General features: G+C 41.6%; 2 pseudogenes across 3 annotated transcripts in view; both read left to right on the top strand.

Moving 5' to 3' along the window:
* Positions 1-1,449: 1,449 nt before the first annotated feature.
* LOC144244713 (proteasome subunit beta type-3 pseudogene) lies at positions 1,450-2,062 on the top strand (annotated as a pseudogene).
* Positions 2,063-4,829: 2,767 nt separating this feature from the next.
* LOC144244632 (ferritin light chain pseudogene) overlaps positions 4,830-20,003 on the top strand; it is an 18,926-nt pseudogene continuing 3,752 nt past the window's right edge. The window contains exon 1 of one of the 3 annotated variants that reach the window (XR_013339004.1): positions 4,830-4,857. The product of XR_013339004.1 is annotated as a ferritin light chain pseudogene, transcript variant X2 (transcript). Of the gene's footprint in view, positions 4,858-8,406; positions 8,451-9,469; positions 9,492-20,003 lie in introns of those variants that run through there. The other 2 variants (XR_013339003.1, XR_013339005.1) reach the window with 2 other exon arrangements.

Below are 20,003 nucleotides of genomic sequence, written 5' to 3'. Positions count from 1 at the left end.
ACCGAAAAAAAAAAAAAAAAAAAAGAGTTGACTGCTTAACTGACTGAGCTCTCAGGTGCCCCTAATCACAGTTATTTTAAAGTTCCTGTTGGATAGTATCAATATCTGAACCATCCCTGGATCTAGTTCTGTTGATTACTTAATTTCTTGACAACAGATCATTGTCATTTTCTTCTTTTTAGTTCATCTTAAAATTTGGCTAAATGCCAGACATTGCATGAAAAAGAACGGTAGAAACTGAAATTACTAGTACTCATACCTGCAACTGAGCAAACCTTTCTATCAGGCTATTAGTATGAAGAGTGTGGGTTGAATTTCCCAACAGTAGTTGATCTGGGTTTAAGTTTTATTCTTAATATCATTACCCTCAGTATATCATAGGTTTCAAATTCCTCCAGTGATAGAATTTGTGCAGATACTTTGTGTTTGGTGTGTAGTCTGGAATGTCAAGAGAGTTTTTCTCAGTGATCCTACTTCAGCTTTCAGCAGACTATATGTAACTGTGCTACAAGTGGGATGTCTCTCCATGGACTCTTGTCTCTCCCTTAGCTGTAGAGGTCTCTTCCTTGTTTCTTTGTGCAAGGGTTATGGTTGGGCCAGGCAGTGTTTCTCCCTCTCTAACCAGGTCCTGTCTCATGCAGGTCCTGGGCTCTTGAGCTTTAGGGTGCATCTCCCTCTCCCCCATGGCAATCAGACTGCATTGTAATGGGGGAGGTTTTAAGTGCGAGTGAGTTTTCTGTCCCTCTCTCACTGACAGCAGACTTCTACTTTGTATCAGTGAAGGATCCTGGTGACTGGTAGGTTTCTTGCCTTCCTCTAGCATCTGATGGCTTTTGCTTCAACTCCTCTTCTACCACAGCCAACCCTATCTTGGGACCAGGGGACAGGAAAATTTAGTACCACTCCTTTAGTAGCAGATGGCTTTTTCTTTGTATGGAAGATGGACATGGGTCTCATGCCTGCCTCCCATTGGTAGCTGGCTGTCATCTGCATGCCTCTCTCACCAAAGGGAGGCTCTTTTAGTTCTTCTGATCTGCCTCCAGTCTTTCCCATGAGTACCCAGGGAGGCCTAAGGAAAAGTGCTGACAAATGGGGCAAACTCCTTGTATCCATGGCTCCCAGGGGTTCTAAGTTGTGGTACTAGCCCCCACTTGGTCTTTAAACTTTTGTTAACATTCCAGTTTTTTTCCTCTTACTTTTTTGGGTGCTACTCTTCCTCCTGTACTCTGCCCAAAGCAAAATAGTTTGTAGGAGCAGTGTTCACTGGCTTTCTATATCCTAAGTGGGCCTAGAACTCACCGATTGCTTCTTTGTTGTCAACCTTGTTTTTACTTGACACCAAACTGCTCAGCAATTTGTTTAATACATTCAAAGAGATAAAACAGGCAGTGAGGGCTGTAGCCAGTTGACTGGAATTGTGGTTATTGGAGGTCCCAGTATACCGCAATCATGTCTATTATGTCCTATAATGGAGGGGCTGTCATGGCAATGAAAGGGAAGAACTATGTGACCATCGTTGCCAACAGGCAATTTATGATCCAGGCCTGATAGTGACCACAGACTTTCAGAAGATCTTCCCATGGGCAATCAGCTGTATATAGGACCGGCTGGGCTTACACTGATATCCAAATGGTTGCCCAGGAAGTCAAGTTCTGGTTGACCTTGTGTGAGGTGTAGGATGGTTGGCAGATCAAGCCTTACACCCTCATGAGCATGGTGGCCAACCTCTTGTACAGAGATGGTTTGGCTCCCACTACACTGATCCAGTCATCACTGTGTTGAACCCAAAGACCTTTAAGCCCTTTATTTGCTCTCTAGACCTCATCAGCAACCCCATGGTGACTGACGACTTTGCAGCCCATGACATCTACTTCAAACAAATGTATGGGATGTGTCAGTCCTTCTGGGAGCCTAACATGGATCCAGAACACCGTTTGAAGCCATCCTGCAAGCCATGCTGAATACTGTGGATCAAGATGCAATGCCAGGCATGGGAGTCATTGTTCACATCATTGAGAAGGATAGAATTACCACCAGGACACTGAAGGCCCAAATGGACTAATCTTCTGTTCCCAGAGCCTACTTATTTTTAATAAAATAGTTTTTCTTTCAAAAACAAAAGGTAAAGAGAGAGATAAAACAAAAAGTAAGATTGACAATTATGGAACCCATTAAAAGGAACCAAAACCTCAATCAAAAAATAGGGTAGATGAAGTTAACTGAATGGAAGGGTTTTATAGCAAATAAGACATAGTTAAAGAGTTTACTCAAAAGAGTTAATTCAAAATATGTTAGAAGAGTATCTCCATAAGGAAGCAGGGAAAGAAAAGTTTAGAAATATGGATTGGGGAGGGGGTAGAGATATAGGGGATGCATTAAGATTTCATATAAATGTAGTTAGAGTTCCTGAAGCAAAGGTGTAAGAAAATGAATGGAAGCAATTTTTGAAAAGATAGTAGCTGAGAATTTTCCAAACTGGTGAAAAACATTGTCACAAATGAAGATGCCCAAGCAGAATTTAAAACAAACCTAGTCACATTCATAATAGATGAAAACAAAAAAAGAGAAAATCTTATAAAACAGCTAGAGAAAAGATATGTTACCTTTAAAAGAGCAATAATTACACTTATTGCTTATTTTTCAAGAGAAATAATGAAAGCCAAAAGATGGAATATTTTCAAAGTGCTAAAAGAAAGTGATTGACAATCCAGAGTTCTATGCCCAGTCAAAAATGTTTTTCAAAATTAAAAAGGCGGCAGGGGGGCCCTGGGTGGCTCAGTTGGTTAAGCGGCCGACTTGGGCACAGGTCATGATCTCACAGATTGTGGGTTCGAGCCCCGCGTCAGGCTCTGTGCTGACAGCTCAGAGCCTGGAGCCTGCTTCGGATTCCGTGTTTCACTCCCTTTCTGCCCCTCCCCTGCTAGTGTTCTCTCTCTCTCTCTCTCAAAATTAAATAGGCATTAAAAAAAACAAAACAAAAAAAGGGATAAAGATATCTGTGGACATTTAGACAGAAAATTCTCACAAGCTGGCCTACCTATTAAAGGAAATACTAAAGGCAGTTCTTCAGGCAGAAGTAAAATGAACCTAAATGGAAAATGGACCTTATACCTCTGAGTTAACAGAAGTATAAGAAGAAAGGATTGATGTAAAGGGTAAAATATATGGATAAATTTAAATAATAATGACTGGATACAACAATAATACTCTGTGGGATATCTCTTCCTCCCTCTCTCAATATAGATATCTATATTATATATACATAATGTATATATATATACACACACATCTGTGTATATGAAAGAAGGAATAGATAAAAGCACAACAATGGCATAAACATAAAGAGGGGATTATTTTTGGAGTTAAAATGTTTTAAGGTGATTGCATTATCTGGAAAGGTTATTTCTTTAGGCTATTCCTGGAAGTAGAATTGATTGTCAAATAGGTACTGGGAATGAACTTTGTTGTTTTTAAGTTGGACTAAAGATAACTTTTGACTAAGATCCAATTCCCCTCCTTTCACTACATCTTTTAGGATTTTCTTCTGTTCTTGATACTTCATGTTTTTTAAGGAAGCAGTTTAACATAACAGAAGAAGCAAGGGCTTTAGAATCAATCCAACCTGGGCTTAAACACCTGTTTTTCCCCTTATTTGGGCAAGCAATTTACTTTTCTGAGCCTTCACTTTGGAAGGCTGTGAAAATGGGAAGTAATAATACTGTCCTCACAAGATTATTGTGCAAATTAAATGAGATTAAGCATTGAAGAGCCTACAGTGTGATGCCCAATACCTAGTGCTTCATATTGCTCAGTAGGCACTAGTTTCTTTTCCTCTTATGGACTGCACTGTGCAACTGGCACTTGATGATACACCCTCTCACATCGTTTCCTGGGTTCCTTATATTGTGATTACTGTCCCTCTTTTCTTGGCTAAATTGTAATCTTCTCGAGTTCAGGGACTATATATCTCCTTTTCCTCTTGTACTTCTAGCTCAGTGAATGGCATTTGAAGTAAGAGCAATACTTGCTTGAGAAAAGAATGTGTAAATGAGATAAAATACATTCCTGCACTATACATTATGTTGGCAGGTGTCTTTTTGGCAGTTCCACCCAGAAGGATATCTGAGACCTTGAAGAAAAGTCCTTCGGCTGCCCATGAGAAGTATAAATGGTGAAAACATATTTAATGGAAAGAGAGAAATGCCATCTTAACATTTAGGAACCCTCCAGTTTAAGCACTGAAGATTCCAGGCTGGAACCAGTGCTGAGTATCACGGATTGCTGCCCTTAAAACTAGTATCTTAAATTGTATGTAATCGCTTTTCTGGGCAAGAGTCCTATCTACTTAATCCCTGCTAGATGAGTGTATATTAGATCTGACTGTTGAAAAATACCAAGTTAAATCAGACAGTTAAAAAAATCAACACGATGCTCATAAATGGCTTAATTTATCTTTCCTTTCAGTAATCCTACATATTACCTACTTATTTGCTGTAATGAACATGCCATTCAGCTAAAATAAGATTAACTGCTTAAACCGAGGCATTACAGGCAGAGAACTTTAATGCCACTTTGTGTTTCATCTAGAGTTCAGTGGTTAAATGATACGGTGTTGTCAGTTTCTTCCTTTGTAATCAAGATGGTTTCACTTAGGATTAGTGCTCCCCAGCCGATTTTCCTGATGGAACATTTGAAGCAGCAAGTTTATATGTCTAGGTTACAGCCTGGCAGCAATAATAACCTTCAGAATTCAGAAGCCTGTTGGCTTCACCAGCACTCAAATTGCACTGCTCTTTGTGAGGCTGCCCTCTGCTCTAATGGTGATGGAAATCTCGCCTGCCATGCAGACTATGAAAGGTAGATTGGAAGGGGGGTTGGCCACTGTGGTGACCCAGGTGGGACCAGAGTTCAGAATGCTGACCCAAGTTTATCCCAATGAATGAACATTCACCTGTTCTCTGCATCAAGGTCAAATCCCACTTCAATGGAGCTTTTCTAGGCTGTTCTAGCCCCACTCAGCTCTCTTTTCTTTGAACTTTAATTATGATTCTAGTTCTCCCTAAACAAGGCTATTTATTGATTTACATGATTCATATCATTGTTCTACATGGGCTAACACTGTCCCTTCAGTTAGAAGGACTAACACCTACATGGTCCTGGACCCAAAAAAACATGTTGTTTACCAATTGCTCATTGACTGAAGGAAACACCCTCTGTGTGATGTGACCCATTATGACTCTGCCTGGATAGTCCACAATAGGGACTATGAGCCTAAGCTGGGCCTGCAAGTAGCCTCAATCCTTATCATGCCTTCTTTTCTATGGAGTATATTTCATTTTTGTGGTTCATCAGAAAGTCAAAGACAGAGTAAACATGGTGACCAATAGATTTGTCCATCCATGTATTGGGTTTTTTTTCATTCAGTAAATATAAAGCACCTACTGTGTACCAAATCTTTTCAGAATTCTAAAAACTGAGAAACTTCATGCTGACCATTTTGGTGGAGAATGGAGAAAACAGTTTAAAAGAGCTAGAAGAGGGGCGCCTGGGTGGCTCAGTCCGTTAAGCGTCTGACTTCGGCTCAGGTCATGATCTCACTGTTCGTGGGTTTGGGCCCTGCATCGGGCTCTGTGCTGACAGCCAGCTCAGAGCCTGGAGTCTGCTTCAGATTCTGTGTCTCCCTCTCTCTCTCTGACCCTCCCCTGCTCACACTGTCTCTCTCTCTCTCTCATAAATAAATAAAACATTAAAAAATAAATAAATAAAATAAAAAATAAAAGAGCTAGAAATGGGGCACCTGGGTGGCTCAGTTGGTTAAGCTTCTGACTTCAGCTCAGGTCATGATCTCACAGTTCATGGGTTCCAGCCCTGTGTCAGGCTCTGTGGTGCCAGCCCAGAGCCTGGAGTCTGTTTCAGATTCTGTGTCTCTCTCTCTCTCTCTTCCCCTTCCCTACTTGCACTCTGTCTGTCTCTCCCTCTCTCAAAAATAAACATTTTTTAAAAAGACTCCAAAAATAAATATTTTTAAAAAATAAAAGAGCTAGAAGAAAATTCCTTTCTTCTCACACAGTGTCCTTCAGCCCCAACTTTTGGGCAGGAGGACCTTCTATAATTATTCCTTTCCTTGTTTGTTTATTCACTCCTTCTCCCCATTCTTACTTCTCTGTCTCCTCAAATCACCGTGATAGATGGGGACTGCTCCTCCCCTGCCTCCCTGGCTGTGATAATAGCAGGCTATTGAATTTTCCTGTGTGAAACTGGCTTGCTCAGGTCTCTGCCAAGCAGGCTGCACTTGCTAGGTTGGATGGATTCCAGGTATGCTCCTCTGGATAGAATTTAGTGTGGGTCAGGATTCCTCAGTGGATAGGAAGAGGGTGGAGAGAGAAGAGGGAGATTAGGTTGGTTCTCCTCTCTCCATCTCAGGAATTAGATAAATTATTTAATGAATTATAAACAGGGAGCCCTGCCTTGAATCTACTTCTATTCCTAGCTTAATCATTGTTGACCATGTTTTGACCCTCCAGGGGAAAGTCAGAGCTTCAATTGCCCATGGGATGATCTGAGGCTGATGTGGGTGTCTCAGAGCAGCTGACATCCAAGTTGTACCTCTTTGGAAACCTTAGGTCACTCTTTTGACAGCTACAAATCCAATTGTCACTCACCCTATTCCCCTGCTTCCTTCATTTTTCTGGCAGAAAGGTGATATACTAGAATGATGGATTGTTAGAACCAAGAGGGGCCTTAATCATCCTTTATCCCAAACTTCCTTATTTCTCAGGTATAGAAATTACAACCAGTCAAAGTGGGTTACCCAAGTTGATGGAACAGTAGTGACAAAGCCAGCCAGAGCTGTGACCCAGGTCTCCTGACTCCCAGACTAGAACTGATATGCCATGCCATCTCTCAACATTCCCTTTCTACCATTTTACTCCCATATCTACTTTTCCTGCCTCTTAATCAGTTCCTTCTCTCTTAACTGACACATCTGTTTTCTTCCTCTTATAATTTCAAAAGCAAAAACTACCAGTCTCAGAAGGAAAACAACAAAAAATGAGCAAAACTGGCTTCTTCAACATTCTCATAACACCTTTGATTTGTCTATAGTTTGCTAATAAATATTTCTTAGATACCAATAGGCTTAAGCATTCATTTCATTGAATTTACTTGGACTCATAGATGTTTATTAAGTCTATTTTTAATAAGAGCATATTATTTAATTTTATTTTTTAGTTCAGATGTGTTTTGATTACAAGTGGCAGAAACCCAACTCAAACTAGCTTATACATAAGATGAGATTTATTGGATTCCATAGCTGGAAAGTCCAGGCAGTGATCTAACTTCTAGTTTGACTGGGACTCAGGAATTCAATTGGTTGTCCCATGAACCCTTCGCCCACTCATCTATGTTGCCGTCATTCTTTCCTACTGCAGACAGTAGGCTCAAGCACATGCACATGGGCATGCTGTCTCTCTCTCAAAATATAAACTGAAGGTATACTTTTGTAAATTGCTTTTCTAATTTCGTGTTCTTTCACAAAGTAGTTTTGTCATATTTTTCTGTTTGTGATGGTCACTAAAGGGCTAGTTTATATACGAAAAAGGAAAACTACCAGTTCTGCTTCAACAGGCAGAATATCAAAACTTAGGAGAAAATCATGTTTCTTTCTTATTGGAAAATTATATATTTCAGCACTTTAAGCTTTCATTTGGGCTTTTTTTCCCCTTCCACAAAACCCTATTCATCCTCCATGTAAGTTATTAAGAACAATTTAAAACTATGTTTTGGGGAATGTGGCCTTGAGCCGAGGTTTCTCCAACTACAGTGTAATTCACTGTAAAGATTTTTGTTATCAAAGTATTTTGAAAATTTTAAGCAATCACAGGAAGAGTTTGGTTTCAAGGAAGTTTCTTTGGAGACCAAGTCTAATCTTTAAGCTGGAGGCCCTGCTCGTATGTCACATGACCGACCAGCACCAGCAAGAATGACATCTGGGACCCTTCCTTTGTTCTTTGCCCTGTTCACACCTGAGCTTCTGAGAAGTTCCTGATCTTCTCAGCCTGAACTTTCCTTTTACCTCTTATTTTTGGCCCCATAAAATCCTTTAGGTGAAAAACCAAAACCAAGTCCATTTGATAATCCTCTGGTGTTTGGCTCACATCCCTCTGCTTTGATTCACATTTACCCCTTAAATTCTATCTCCTTCTAGCTACTTCAGAAATAATCCAACCATATTCAGTTTATCCTAAAGCCCTGGTGCTGGACTGTGTCCACTCATTCATTCACTGAAGAGATATTTCTGTTTCCCTAAGATGAGGCAGGCAGTGTGCCAGACCCTGGGGCTCCAGCAGTGACCCAGACAGATATTGGGCCTGACCTCACAGAGTTTTTGATCTAATGACAATGCCAGTGAGGTGGCCTAGGGCCCAGGCCAGGAACTAGGCAGGTCCCAGGTAAGACAACCAGGTATTACTAACTGTGAAAGATGATGGAGACTGGAACTGAATTGTACATAGGCAATTACATTTTCTTTAAAATTGACAATTTATATCCTTTTAAATAGAGCGGTTATTGTTTCTTTGGCTGTTTAAATTTTATATGAAAAGCAAAGTTGACTATAAAAGCATGATTTACTTCTAGATTAACTGATCTTGTAGATAATATAACCAGAACCAAGTTTACTTAGTGGCCGCATATTCTAACATAAGTAAAATGAGTGGGACCTATAAAAAGCTTCTTCAGGGCTGGTGTTGTAACTTAAAACATTTTATTTTTATTTTTATTTTTTGAGTCATTTTATTTGTTTAAGTAATCTCTGTGCCCAACATGGGGCTTGCACTCATGACCCCAAGGTCAACCATCGCCTGGGCTAGCCAGGTGCCCCCACTCAAAACTTTATTTTTTTAATTTTAAGTGTTAATTTATTTTTATATTTGAGAGAGAGTGTGAGCAGGGGAGGGGCAGAGAGAGAGGGAGACGCAGAATCTGAAGCAGGCTCCAGGCTGTGAGCTGTCAGCACAGAGCCCACACGGGGCTTGAACCCATGAACTAAGGGATCATGACCGGAGCCAAATCAAACGCTCAACCAACTAAGCCACCCAGGCGCTCCTTCACTCAAAACTTTTAAATGCTAAGTGAATAGTAGGTATTCATATGTGCAGGAAAAAAGTTAAAAAGAACTTTTTTATGTACAAATTCTTTTGAACTGAGGATTGTGATTTTTTCAAGGGTTTGGGAGCCACTGGGCTTGGATAACTTTGGAGGAGAGCAGGGGTTCTGAGAATCGGATCAGAAAACCTGGCTTCAGATAGATAGTATAGTCTCTTTTTCTTCCTTGTTCTCCTTTGTGAATACAAAATTCTACCAATTCCAGCTTCTCCTTCTCCCCGAATTTAAGATGAATTGAGCCCCTTTTCCAGAGACAGAGAGACTGGCAGCTCTTTGGAAGCTTGAGCTGTTTCTTCCCTCAAGGTGGATGGATTTGGGGGCTGGAGGTGAGGTGGTGCTACGGGAGGGGAGTGGTGGTCACTTCCTCACAAGCCATTGTGGGTGACCCAGGATTGTGGGTCAAGATATACTCAGGAGCAACTCAGGGAAAATTTTCTACCAAACCTCATGTTCCTAGCACCAGAACAACAACAACAACAAATCTGAAAGAACTCTTTCTCCTAGATCCTGTGTTCGTCTCCATAAAATGTGGTCATCATGCCCAAGTAGCCTTATCCATAGGCAGAGTAGGTAATCCTTCATTAAAAAATGACAACCCTTAAATAATTCCTGGGGATGTAAGGTGCAGCATGGTGATTATAGTTAACAATACGGCATCATCAATTTGGAATATGCTAGGAGTAGGTCCTAAAGTTGTTATCACAAGAAAAAAAATTCTTTGTAACTGTGTGGATACCAGTGTTAACTAGATTTATTGTGGTAAATTTCATGAAAATACAAATATTGAATCATATTATACTATGTTATATCATATTTCAATTTAAAACAAATGTAACAAAAAAAACCCAAAGCCAAAAATGACAACCAACTGCCCACCAATCTACCACTTTAGCTAGCTTCACCCTTTTTGATTCTAGAGAGCTTTTTTCTTTAAAATGCACATATCCCTTGGAGGAGTTATAACTTAATCTAGGAGTTACTGCTTATCAAATACCATGTCCCAAACAGAATTCTGGTTTTCCATCTCAGTAAATGGGTACCCATGCTCATATACTTACTCAGACTAGAAACACACCCTTTCCCCCATGTTTCATACGCCATGCATTGCCCTTTCTTGTTGGTTTTCTCCCAACATATATCTCAAGTCTATCTACTTCTTTCCCTTTCCACTGCTACCACCTAGTCCAAGCCACCCTCACACGTCACCTGCAAGGTCCGCCAATGCATTCCCTCAGCACCATGTACTACCCCGGATCACCGAGTGGTATAATTGCTGTTTACTCACCTGCCTCCTCCCACATGAGTTCAAGGCCTGGGTGGTTGAGAGATGAATGACTGTAAGTGATACTGTCTTCTCAGCCACTGGAGATGAGGTTGTGAAATCTATATAGTATGCTCAACAAGAGCATTCTTTCCCTAGGTCTGCCCTCTGGATACTTACAACAAAACAAAACAAAAACCAGAGATATATTTTGAATGACAACTTGGCCTGAAATGAATCCTAATCAGTTTAGAAAGTAAAATATAAGACTTGCTTTAGAACCAAGAAATTTTTCGAAGCTTTACCTATCAGAGTATCTTTGGTGCTTTTTCATCATGTTGAAATCCTTGATGAAGCACATGACAAAGTATTTAAGAGATGATTCTGGATAAATTAAACAATTGGTATGCCTTTGAATTAAGATTATTGGGAACAGCCCACACAGAGTAAAGATCCCTTTTAAGCTTTTGGACTTATGAGTGCCATGTGAGGAGGGAAAGCTAACGTCACAGTCACATTGTCACATCGTCACATCAGGATGGCTTGCGGGCTAATTATGTTAATTACCAGCCCTGTTCCTGCAGCTTTTGCCTTTCTGCAATGTACCTTAGTGTCCATTTGAACTTCCACCAGCAGATGCATAGGAGAAAAGAGAAAATGCCCAGAAAAGTTAATTTAGCATTTCTTAAGTTTAACTGGGAGCGAGTTGACTACAATACATATCCAAACTCTTGTTCTTTAAAAACGTTACTTTGTTTTTCTTATTGTCTGTCTCTTCTCATCTCCCTCCTCTCTTTTTTTCCTTTATCCTTTCTCTGAAACATCTCCTCGCTTTCTAAAATCACAGACTCTTAGAGCTAGAAGTTGAGGAGATTCCCAAATATCTGGTGTAATATCCCCTTCAGGGAAAACTGAGGCTCTGAGAGTTGAAATGGTTTGCCTACAGCAGTTGGAAACCAAGTCTTTGACTTATGGCCTTACCTTCGGTGCTGCCTTGTCTCTCTCAGAGAATAACAAGGAGAAAGAAGACTTCCAGTGCTTGCAGGAAAAAATTTCTCTTTTACTTGGAAGAAAAACAGTAACAATATCACACATGAATTCATGCTTTCAAAATATTAATTTTCCAAGTTAAAGAGCTAAACCCATGTGAAAGAATAAAAGAAAGGGACGCCTGGGTGGCTCAGTCAGTAAGCAAACTACTCTGGCTCAGGTCATGATCTCATGGTTCGTGGGTTAGAGCCCAGCGTTGGGCTCTGTGCAGACAGCTCAGAGCCTAGAGTCTCCTTCAGATTCTGTGTCTCCCTCTCTCTGCCTGCCCCCTTCCCATTCTCTGTTTCTCTCTCAAAAATAAAGATTAAAAATATTTTTTAAAGGTAAAAGAAGAAATCCTAATTAAACTAGAAAATAAAAATACTTTGAATATAAATTTATCATTAGATTTCTGACTTGTTTCTCCAGTTAACTGATTAGCTAGCTGCCCAGTATTTCTAAAGTGCAAAGCTCTGATAATGTCCTTCTAATCACACTCTATTGAGCAATGGGCACCCTCAGCCCTGGATGAATTCAAGAAGCTTAAAACTTCCTCACATGCCTTACTTCTTTTTTTACTTTCTTTTTCTTGGATTTGGTTCACTATTTTTCTTCTTCTACATTCTTAGGTGTTTGAAAGGCACCCATTCAAGTGTCTATTTAGGTACACTTAAAAATGAAAGTTGAAACAAGAATGAAGTATCAAATAGATTACACTCCACAGAAATATTCCTAGGAAGGGCTGCTTTCAATTCAGTCTCTAAGTAAAACTGCAGAACATAGGACCTGCGACTCAAAGGGGCTGGCAGAGACTGACTTAAGGGTAATTGCTCATAGCATAATGGGGTTTATAGAGATCCAGATTGCCCCCTTAGTACCTTGCATAAGTGCCAGAATGTACACAAATAGAAAGTACCCACCAAGCATTCTGGGAGAGAATCCTAAGAACCATGTGGTCAGCCTACACCCCACGCTTTGTTTAGCCTGCATGGTTTTCACGAACTGACCTCATCTGCTTCTCCCAGGCTCTTCACTGAGCACTCTCCTCTCATTCACCAGCTCCAGCCCAGCTACTCTCCGTTCTACTCCTTGAATTCCCCCTGCTGTTCTCTGCTTGGAGGCCCTGCCCTCCTCCTCCCTACCCCCTCCTGTTCCCTTGACCTGGAATGCTCTCCCTTCTCAGGACTGGCTCCTCATTCCCAGGGAAGCCTTTCTGAAGCACTTAACCTGTAGGAGACGCTGCCTCTATCCAGTCCATCTCCAGCCCATCATCTTATTTGTTTCCCTCATCGTACCTACCATGATCTGGCATTATTGACTTATTTTTTTACTGTTTGTTATCTGTGCCTATTTCCCTCCACTAAGGGAGTAAGTTCCATAAGAAGCTGCTAGTCTTGCTCACCCTAAGTATCTCCAGCATCTCAGATAGCAGCTGGCATGTTGTAGATGCTTAATGGATATTTGTTGAATATATGAATTAATGACTAAAACAAGCTGGAGGATTGTGGATTATTGTTCCAATAGCAACGGCTGTCCCAAAACATCAGTGTGGAAAGTAAGACACATAGACTCACCAGCCTAAAGCAATTGCTTCTAATTGAAACTTTTCCTAAACCCGGACAGTCCCTTGTAATGTTTCCTATCACAAATCAGTTTAAATTCCTTACTGAGAAAATGCCCAAGCAGTACTGGGAGGTATGATACACCTATTAATGGTAGGTTCTGGAGACAAAGAGATGAGGAACCTCCATCCCTTTCCTGAAAGATCTTGTAGTCTAACAGGAGGAAAACAGAAGGGGTTTTATTGTTTGTAAATTGCCTAGACTACAGGATTTTCCTTAGCGCTGAAGCTGTCTCAGCAGTGTTGTTCTATGATACAAGATACTGAAATGGTTCCTGAATCCTTCACCCTTTGAAGCCTAGGACACTTTGGATTCCACTGAAGTGTCCAATGTTTCAAAACCAATAATGATTTTTTAAAAACCTATCCATTACTAAGCTCCTATTATATGCTAGACCTTGCTCTGGGCATTTTTTACAGTTTTTCTTCCAACGTAGTTCCAATTATATTATACTCATTTTTACCTGTGATGACACTGAGACTCTGGAAAATTCAGCAACGTGTTCAGGGTCACATAACTAGTAAGTGAAAGCCATGAACCAAATCCAGGTTTTTCTTCTTCTTCTTTTAAATGTTTATTTATTTATTTAGAGATAGAGAGTGAGCTCATGAGCGGGGCAAGGGCAGTGAGAGAGGGAGAGAGAGAATGCGAAGTAGGCTCCACAGTGTCCAGATCCAGGTTTTTCTAATGTCAGAGCCCATGTTCCTTGCACTACACTACAGGCTCTTGTTTCAAATATTGCAGGATTCATTTCCTCCATTTTTCACCTACAGTGGATCTCTTCCCAATTTCCTTTCTCTGCTCATGCCAAAGAACATCTTATACATGCCAGGTAAAAACCTTACAGACCCAGACAGTCTTTAAAAAAAGGGTTCAGACCAATGGCACATTGTACTGATAGAACCATTAAACAATGTGGTGGGAGTTCTAAGGATACTTAGAAGACATGAGTTAAAAATAACACTGAAAAATCAATTGCAGATGTAACTGACACGAGACTCTTAATGGGACTCAGCTTCTGCTTCCCCTTTTGTAACTGCAGAAGCTTTCTGGGTGATACCATTTATCCCCTAGGTCTGTCCAGATTCCTCTCATCTCTTGCCTTAGCATAGGTATTTTTAGCCCGTAACCGCCACCCAAAAAGTATTAATTGATGAGAAGCACCTGTATCTTCCAAGGGACGTGACTTCCCCAATGAATGGGCAACAGAGAATTCTGGTTTCCCAGGGAAGCCAAACTCTTCCTGCACCTCGGGTAAACAGTTCCACTCCTCCCAGCCCTGTGTATGTGATTGTCACAAATTTTTTCTTTCAGATATTCCTACTTGGAAAATTGTGATTTTACTTCTTCTCATTAAGTCTTGTAAATACTAATATTTGACATGTCACACCCCCCAGTGAGTTCCCCCTTTGCAAACCTTGGGCTGTTTGGACAGGTACAGAAACAGGCAAGGAGGCTGGAGTTGGTGGGAATGAAGACAGTCACCCCCTTTCTTCCCCCACATACCATCCAGCCAATGGCAGGGCACTACTGGAAAGGTGCAAACATAGGGAGGAAAACTTTTAAGAGTAATTATATCCTTTTTTTTTTAAAGTTTATTTATTTTGAGAGAGAGGGAGAGGGAACACTTTTTTTTTTTAAGTTTATTTTGAGGGTGGAGGGAGGAGAGAATCCCAAGCAGGTTCCACGCAGTTAGTGCCCAGCCCGATGTGGGGCTCAAACTTGTGAACTGTGAGATCATGACCTGAGCTGAAATCAAATGTTGGATGCTTCACCAAATGAGCCACCCAGGCACCCCCAGAGTAATTATTATTCTGCGGGGGGAATAAAATTGACTTTCCTTTAAAACCACTCTGGAGTGTCAGGCAAATATCAAATTATCCTTCACCCTCTTGAGTTTGAAATAGTTTTGTGGATACGTGTGACAACTAACTTCAAAACACAGGCTTTTAGAGGAGACAGACCTTTAGCCTCTGTCTTCTGTAAACATGTCTTCCAAGAAGGCATATGTCAATGGGAGAAAAGGTGGGATGGGGAGCAAGGGAAATAGTGGAAGAGAAAATGAGGGGCGATGGGCCGAGGATAGGAGAGAGGGAGAGTCAGAAACAAAGGCCACACTGGGGTTTAAGTGTTCTGCTTCCTTTTCTCTCTCATTAGCACAAATAATGGGGCTACCCATGGGTTTCAAATCCACTTAAGCTCTTCTTTGGAGCCGGTTGTGGCCTGAGGCACAGGCTGACTCTCAGAGGAGAGCCAGGCAGTGACAGAAGCAGAAGTCAGACAGAATGGCTCTGACACGTGAGCCGTCGGGTGGCGTCAACAACAGCTGACCTGTCATAAGACCTTGGGAAGAAAACCAATGAGAATCTTGTTTCAGAGCGGCTAGTGCCCAGCCAGCTCCCTGCTAGGTGCTTGGAAACAGATTGACTAGCATAATGGAGTGGTTTTGTAATCTGTCATAATACCATAAGCCACAGACCCACAGACTTTGACCCCTCACAGGTATAATCGGTTCCTTTATTCAGCTGTACATGTTCTCCCATGGGGAGGGGAAAAGGGGGCCCTTCTTCTAATTACATATCCACCGCAGATGTTTTGCTGGAGAACAAAGTATTATATTCATTAGCAACAATCTTATAAACCAGTTTCTTTTTACCAGCCCGTTAGCTAATTGACAGTGAAGAATGTGTATTAATAATATACTGCAGCTAGGCTAGGCTTAATCTGACAGTTTTATTAAACACATAGGCAAGCTCTACAAGCCAGCATGACTGTCAGCCCTTAGGTAGGAATCCTGCTTACAAAGGATCTTAACTTGCCTGTAAAACAATATCACACTGGCAGAAAATTGTTCTCTCGAGTCCAAGTCCAGGAGTCAGCAGAGTTATTCGCTTGGGTGATTTATTGTTGTTCTTCCCTTTGTGACGCCTCAGAACAGGGAAGTGATTTTGTCCGTGTTTTCTTAAAACCTTACTGGCATGGTTCGCTTGTTCTGGACCAAATTATCTGGGTAGTGAATTATTCTGACTCTTTTCTACTTCTCTGTGTCCCTTACCCTCTTGCTTAAAATTTTACCGTAGGGGGCACAGAAAAGAACTATTTCTCAAGTTGTTAGCAAACCCATCAAAAGTTAAGGGGTGGTAGAAATGGAGAAATTCAGACTCTCCCATTTCACTGCCCTTTCCAGTCTTTGCCTTTGAAATTCTACCCATTTTTCGAGACCCAGCCTAAATAATCCCTCCTCCATGACATCTCTAATTTCTTCCCAATGGAAACCAAATATTTTCCTCTTCTGCTCTCCCAGCACATGCACCACCTTCTCTTGTGCCCTTGACTCACTGACTGTCAGCCTCTTGGCACACAATCTGTCTCACCTATGCCCTCATCCTCCCTCCCGTGATCCGTTGCCTATAGTGAATTCTTACTATTTGCTGGGTCAGATGGAATTTATTCTTTATTGCTTGTTGTTAGTCAGTCTGTAAACACTCTTTTGGCGACTGTTCTTTTTATAACTGTCTCTAGAATCCAGTCCTTTTCTGTGGCAAGATGTTAAATACTGCTTCTCTGTCCCCGTGCTTCAGTCCCAGCTTCCTTGAGATGGATCTTTCTAAGACATACATACAGTCACTGCTCTGCTTAAAATCCTTCTACTGTTCTTCATTCTGTCATTCCTTCCCCCAAATGTTTACAGAGACTGCACTGGGTGCCATGCACTGTGTTGGGAGCAAACTCTCCGAAATCCTGTACATGTGGAGCCGACACTCTAGTGGGGAGATAAGCAATAATAAATGAGATTATAGTATGTCACCTGGTGATAATGGCTATAGGAAAAAGAAAGCAAGCAATGGGGTCAGGAATGAAGGAAGAGGAGGTGCTATCCTGGGTCAGTCAGGAAAGGCTTCTGCACAAAGGGGACTCTGAGCAGTTTCTGGCCAAGTGAGGGAGCAAGCCAAGTAGAAAAGCTGAAGGAAGAGCTCCCCAAGCAGAGGGGACAACAGTGAAGGAGGTCTTGCGCTGTGAAGGGACAGGCCAGTGTGGTTGAACAGGATGAGGGTGAAGTAGAAGGTAGAGGGTAGATAGTGTTGGACTTTGTGGATGTTAGGAGAACTTTGGATTTTACTCTGAGTGAGAAGGAGAGCTTTGAAGGATTTTCAGCAGAGGAGAGTTTTGATTTAACTTCAGGGTTTTTTTTTAATGTATATTTTTGGGGGGTGGGAGAGGCAGAGAGTGAGGGAAACACAGAATCCGAAGCAGGATCCAGGTTCTGAGCTGGTATTGCAGAGCCCGACACGGGGCTCAAAGCCACAAACCATGAAATCATGACATGAGTCAAAGTCGGACACTTAACTGACTGAGTCACCCAGGCACCCCTTAACTTCAGTTTTTAAAAGATCCCCCTGGCTTCTGTGTTGGGTAGAGGACTGGGGAGGGCTGGATAACGACAGAAGTACGGAGACCTGTTCAGAAGCTTGTCGCCGCAATCCAACAGCGAGATGGCAGGAACTTGGACCAGGGTGGATCATGCAGGTGGTGAGAAGTGTCTACATTAGATGTTTTTGAAGGTAGAGCCAACGGGAGGACTTGGCAGGTGGTATGGATGGAAAGAGAGGGGGGAGGGGAGAGGAATCAAAGGTGACTGCAAATTTTAAAATATTATTTATTTTGAGAAACTGGAAGCATGGCTTAGGATGAAGACTATGGGTTTTTCATGCTAGGACTGTATTTGGCCCACCTCTCAGTGTCGTCACCTGCCTCTCTCTTTCTATATTCTGTGTCCCATTCACTCCCGGCTCCTTCATATTTCACATTCACATTCTTTCACCTGCCTGCGTCTTTGTTCGTGCTAATCTCTCCTACTGGGTGGCCAAAGTGTGGTCATCTGTCCACCATGCAAACTGCTATTCATCCTTCAACAACTCTAAAATGACACGTCCTCTGTGTGGTCTGCTTTCTTTTACTACACACATACACACACACATACATACACACACTCTCCCCTAGCAGTTCTCTTTCCCTCTTCTTCACTAGGCTTACTTGTAGATTACCTGCATCTGGGGCTTCCTGGAGAAAGCGTGCTCCCAGAGGGTGGGACACTGCTGTGTTTATCACTCTGCCCCTCCCACAGTAAGGGAAACATGATGGGCTTTCATTAAGTGTTTATTAACTTAGTGAATGTATGGGAATCATGGAGTGATGTGCCTCTTCCTCTAATCCGTCTTTCTCCTCATCTGCCCTTGTACAAAAGTTTTATTTTTTCCGCCCTCTCTCTGTAACCTCATATGCATTCATGCTCCCTGGCAGGGCATGTGATGAAGTGACTTGATGGATAAACACTGATTTGATTTGGAAACTCTGGAATAAAATTTTATTTGCACCTTAAATATGTTTTAAAATAGCAAATGGACTTAAGACTGCTTTAACTGTCCCCCAAATCAGGCTGCTTGCAAGGAATGGTAGCCTTCAAGTTCACTCCCAGGAAGATTTCTCACAGGTCATGGAACAGAAAGGCTCATGTACTAAATTAAACTTCTCTCATCAAAAGATTTATTGAATCACTTTAAAACACAGGATAGGGGGACGTCTGTGTAGCTCAGCTGGTTAAGCATCTGTCTCTTGATTTCAGCTTGGGTCATGATCTCACAGTTCATGTGAGTTGTATCCCCGAATCTATGTGCTGACAGCATGGAGCCTGCTTGGGATTCTCTCTCAGTCTCTCTCTCTCTCTCTGTCTCTCTGTCTCTCTCTCTCTCTTCCCCCGCTCCCCACTTGTGCTCTCCCTCTTGTTCTCTCTCTCTCTGCCCCTCCCCTACTCATGCTCGCTTTCTCTCTCTCTCTCTCATAGGGTACCTGGGTGGCTCAGTTGGTTAAGCATCTGACTTTTGATTTCAGCTCAGATCATGAGCTTGAGGTTCATGAGTTTGAGCCCTGTATCAGTCTCTGTGTTGGCAGTATGAAGCTTGCTTGGAATTTTCCCTCTCTCTCCCTCTCTCTCTGCTCCTTCCCCCCACTGGCACACATGCTCTCTCTTTCTCTAAATAAATAAATATTTAAAATAATAAATAAAACTTTAAAACACACATAGCATGGGAGGCAGGGGGACATAGATGGAGTGAGTTAACACCCTTTGATCGGGGGCCAGCAGCATAGAAGGAAGACTACCTTTCTCCCTCTGCTTATGTTGTAGTTAGGTGGACTGCGTTGAGGTTGGACAAACTAGGGTAGGTCAGTAGAAAGAAGATGCCTGGAACTATCACATACCCCTTCAACTAGTTTGCTGAACAGTTACGGGTTTTATTTGCATTTTGGGAGCAGAGCAGCAGAGCGTACATGGGCCATAAAGAATAAAACTGAGACCACTGGAAGATGGCTGGTTTTGTAGTTACAGCCTAGATGTTGCATGATCCATACTTTATGACAGGTCTTTCCATCCCATTTTTCTAGAAGTAGCACTTGTTCTGTCCTTCTAAACATAAAGCATATTTTACAGGCTACCAATTTACTTACTACCTAATACCTAGCACATCATATGAATTCTATCTGTTTCATAGTCTATTGCTCACTCATCTGCACTTGATAGATCCTAGGAGTTATATCTCTCATAGGCTACTCATTTACTTTCCACCTATGCTGAACCATTTCTATGTGTTTTATCTATCTTACGTGTTTTTCTTTCTTTTAAAGCAGAATTGGATATCTTAAGTAACATGGCAAACACATGCACTTATAGACTGGAAAAGAGAGATTCTAAAATGCCAGCTTATGTGTATCTGTGCCCTAAAACAATGTCTAGGGAGGTAATTACACCCAGTGATTTATGCCTCTTGCCACCTACAGTGCATTCCCATGATTGGCTTACTGAAGAACATGTTTAAGGGCAAAAAAAAAAAAAAAAAAAAAAAAAACATAAAGCCCTCTGAGATCATAAA

Source organism: Crocuta crocuta, unplaced genomic scaffold (assembly GCF_008692635.1).
Source record: "Crocuta crocuta isolate KB4526 unplaced genomic scaffold, BGI_CrCroc_1.0 scaffold147, whole genome shotgun sequence".
Lineage (NCBI taxonomy): Eukaryota > Metazoa > Chordata > Mammalia > Carnivora > Hyaenidae > Crocuta > Crocuta crocuta.
Note: the sequence above shows the minus strand (reverse complement) of the source record. Positions and strands in the feature narration are given on the sequence as shown.